General features: G+C 37.0%; 1 pseudogene; it reads left to right on the top strand.

Annotated features, from left to right (window-relative positions):
* Positions 1-537: 537 nt before the first annotated feature.
* LOC110786292 (cytochrome P450 81Q32-like) lies at positions 538-1,642 on the top strand (annotated as a pseudogene).
* The last annotated feature ends 2,589 nt before the right edge of the window (positions 1,643-4,231 follow it).

A 4,231-nucleotide genomic window follows, 5' to 3' on the forward strand; every position in this document is an offset into this window, starting at 1 on the left:
ATTTTTATTAGGAGTAATAAAAACACCATACAAGAACATATTTCGGTTATTCATACAATAATAGTGACTATAATATTTCAGTATTAATATATTAAGTATGTCGTAGTACGCGTTTTGTTCAATATAGATTAGAGAGTATACATGTTTTCCATAAGAGTTTTTTTTTTTTTGAACAAATGCAATGTTTTATGTCAAAGATTGTTGAAATTTATTTTCTGAAAGTTTGTTGTAATTCATATAGGATTATAGATGATCGTTAGTATGTAGTCCTATACCTACGATCCCACAATCCTTGCGATTCTGCTTGTTATCTGGATCGTTTTGCAAAAATTGGATCGTAAGATAGTAGACTCAGTGTGAACTCCATAAGCTATCGAGTGATGCAAATCCCATGATTCCTCGATGCAAATTTGTCCTTGTTTGTTACGTCACGGAACAAAATTTATAATTACACGCACTCACCCATATCCCAAAATAACGCTATCCAGAGTATCCACAAACACCAAAATTCACACCAAAAGAAAAGAGAGCATGTAAATGGAGAAAATCTATACCTACCTATCTATATTTGCAATTATGTTCTTCCTTTACAAATTCATTCTATCTTCTAATCCAAAGAACAAGAACCTCCCACCAAGCCCACTATCAATTCCTATATTGGGCCATTTACACCTCCTCAAGGCCCCCTTCCACCGGACACTTCAATCCCTCTCCGAGCGCTACGGCCCAATATTCTCTCTCTAGTTGGGCTGTCAGCCTGTTTTGGTGGTCTCTTCACCATCCGCGGCCGAGGAATGCTTTACCCAAAATGACATCGTTTTTTCTAATAGGCTAAAGTTCATTATAGGTGAACATCTAGGATACAATCAATCCCTCCTATATGGTCCCCATATGGGGACTATTGGAGGAATCTTCGACGGGTTGCAGCCTTAACCATGTTTTCCATGCTGACATGGCGTGGTACTGGTACACATAAAATTAGATTCAAAGTTAAGAAAAAATGTTTAAAAATTACTCTAATATAATGTAAAAGATATCTACTGTTTAGTGATAAAAAAAATTATTTTAATAAAACTTATTCATTGGAAATTAATATGAATTTATAAAAGATAACTATCTAACTCTTTAAAATATTTGTTAATTAAATTTTATATTCATAATATAAAGTTAATCAAAAGATGTTAAAAGTTATAAAAAAAAATTGGTAAAAATTATCCCGATTTACAATAAAGTTATTTACCTTGTACATTACTCGTCTAAAGATTGCACTGTAGGAGGGTTTCACATAGCAAAAGGAACCATACTCTTTGTTAATGCTTGGGAAATACATAGAGACCCTAACCTATGGGACGAACCTAACGTGTTTAAGCCAGAGAGGTTCGAAAAGGAGATCGAAGGGTTCAAGTATATGCCATTTGGAATTGGAAGAAGAACTTGTCCTGGGAATAACTTAGCAATTAGAAATGTTACTTTGGCATTGGAAACTCTTATTCAATGTTTTGATTGGGAAGCAACTGAGGCTGGTTTAGTAGACTTGACCGAAAAAAGTGGTGTTGGTGCCGTCGTTGTTCCTAAGGAAAAGCCTTTAGAGGCCATATGTCGCCCTCGCTCTTCTATGGAGGGTGTGCTTGCTCAAATTTAATTATGTTCGATCTATCTATATATTATATTAAAAGAGAGGAAATAAATGTGGTGATGACCAAGGTTACTCAATGATTGGCCTCTCTTATAGATATTAAAAAAAAATTAACAAAAAAATATTTTCTACTCGTTTCATTGATCAACAAACCTTAAATGACTAGAAAATTAAATAAAAGAGTAATATTTGAAAGGATTTCATTGTTGAAATTTCCTTCAAATGATCTTCAATACTCTTAATTCAAGTTCAAGTTTCAATCGATCTTTACAAGTTATTTTCGAAAATAATGATTAGTAAATGAGATTTCACTCTTGAAAATAATCTTAACAATCATCATACAATTTACAAAACCCTAACTTTTGCAAACGTTCAAGGATGTTTGAAGAAGTGCAAACCCTTCTTCAAACTAGAACACATGAACTTCAAGTTTCAAGTTCAAATGATCAATTTTCAGGGATGTTTAAATGAGAGAAAACTCTCTTAAAATTAGAACACTTTCAAGTATTGGAGCATATCAAAGATGAGAATTTTCTAGCATGAATCTTCTTGTCTTTGAATATTTAGCCTCCTAATTTCAAGATTCAATATTCAAGTTCAATCTTTTATTTCAAGTACAAAATCGATGATACTTTATAATGAACAACTTAATTTCAAGATTCAATATTCTAGGTGGTGTGATTTTACTTTATGCACCCTATATAATATTCTTGGGATGATTTTCTTTACTTGTTTATTACTTTCATAACCTCACATGCTAAATACATCAACCTACAAAGTTTGATCACGCTTAAACAAGATAATTTTTGGACAACCGGCTTAGGTTCCCTAAATTTGATTAAAGCGAAACTATCACAACCATTTTCGCAATTCGATGTTCTAAAATGCATGTCAACCCGCCTAATTAGTACCATGGTAGTATTTTCTACACGAAAACGATCCTTGTATTGAATTTACCAAAGTTTGCAATCTTTCAAAATAAGTGTTTCATTCCCGAATCCGTATCTTTGTTCGGTTTTCGATTCAATGCCTTATATATCTGAGTCACGGTCTTTCCAAATCGACCCTTAAAAATTTTGGTGGCGACTCCTTCGAAATTCAATGTTCTAAAACCGATTGAAGTCATTAGCGTGATTCTTGAAATTGGCTCCCCTTGGGGGTTAGATTGTCAAAAATTAAGCCAACTACCGGAATCACGCATGTCGATAAATTGATCAAAGTTTGGTGTATTTGGAAAAATTCAGTCGGATTTTGTCAGACCTCTAAAACTTGCATTCAAAAATACAACATACAAGAAAAATTACCCCCCTACATTTGCTGAACCATGTTGATGTTACGTACTCCTGTCAACGTGGTCGAGAAGTACTTGCATCATGTTGCCTCGGAGTAGGTGAATGAGTACATGTGTTCCTCGTAGGCTCTCACATGGTCCTTCGGATCAGTCGTTCCAGTGTAAGTTAAATGCGAGGGCAACCCGACCTTCGATATACTCTCCTCTACCATCTAAGAGATGAACGGGGATCACTTTGGCGTCATTACCTTCTTCCTTATCCTCCCATGATTCCTCTTCTCCCCGAGGCTTTCATGCGAGAACCTTCAGGGGCACGTTTGTAGGTGTTCGATTTTTCTCTCATAGTAGTTGATCTTCTACTTATTTATTGTTCATCTTCAGTACGGCTAGATTCGCCTACCCTGTCATGTTCTTAATCTTGGCAATCTGCTATGCAAACTACTTCGGATTGCTTCCACATGGCTCGCCACTGTCCTGTTACTTCGGAAAGTTTGGGGAGTTGGCTCTATGTACCAATCCGGGTGCTTTTGAGACACCTCTTGAGACACCTCTTGAGAGTTCCCAATACTCTCCGTCCAATAAGATCTCACTTGAGTTCCAGACCTCAACAGAGGGGTGTTGCGAGATTTAGAATGTTGCCTATTAGGTTGTAGCTCTCCCATATCTAACCTTCGCCGTGTTCTTTTCCTGCAACGGTGGCCGATATCTGGAGTCTTCTTCTTGGCTTGTGCAAAGTAATTTTGCATTATGGCCATGACTGCCTCCATCTGTGGCTCTGTGGGCATGGATGGACGGTTGGAGTTACTCACCTTCCCTCCGCCGGTGTGAGTGTGAGTTGGCCTACTCGGAGAGTAGGCGCGTGGTTCAAACAAATGAATTTGATGATTCAGTGTCTAGGTAAGGAATTTCCATCTTGTCTTAGAAAGAGCGGATTTTTTCAAGTCTTTGTAGTATCTTCCCCATAGACGGCGCCAAATTGTTCCGCGTATGAAACAAGTGGCTTCAAATGAAGCCTATTCGTTGATAGGAGAAGATTTGGCTTGTATTTGAGTGGATTGGGCTCGAAAGTACCTACACACAAGTGTGTTAAACTAGTTTCGGGGTGTTCCAAGAAAAACCCCTTCGACACCTAAGTAAGAGTAGGTTCGGACTGTAAGAGGGTTCTTACTAGGTTAAAGTGTGTGTGAAGATAATAAATGAGCATACATTGGGATGTGCCATGAGGCGAGATATTAATACTCCGTAGTGTTATACTTCCTCCGTCTTTTAATACTCGCAACGTTTGGACTTTTGCCACTATTCAT

This window comes from Spinacia oleracea, chromosome 3 (assembly GCF_020520425.1).
Source record: "Spinacia oleracea cultivar Varoflay chromosome 3, BTI_SOV_V1, whole genome shotgun sequence".
NCBI lineage: Eukaryota > Viridiplantae > Streptophyta > Magnoliopsida > Caryophyllales > Amaranthaceae > Spinacia > Spinacia oleracea.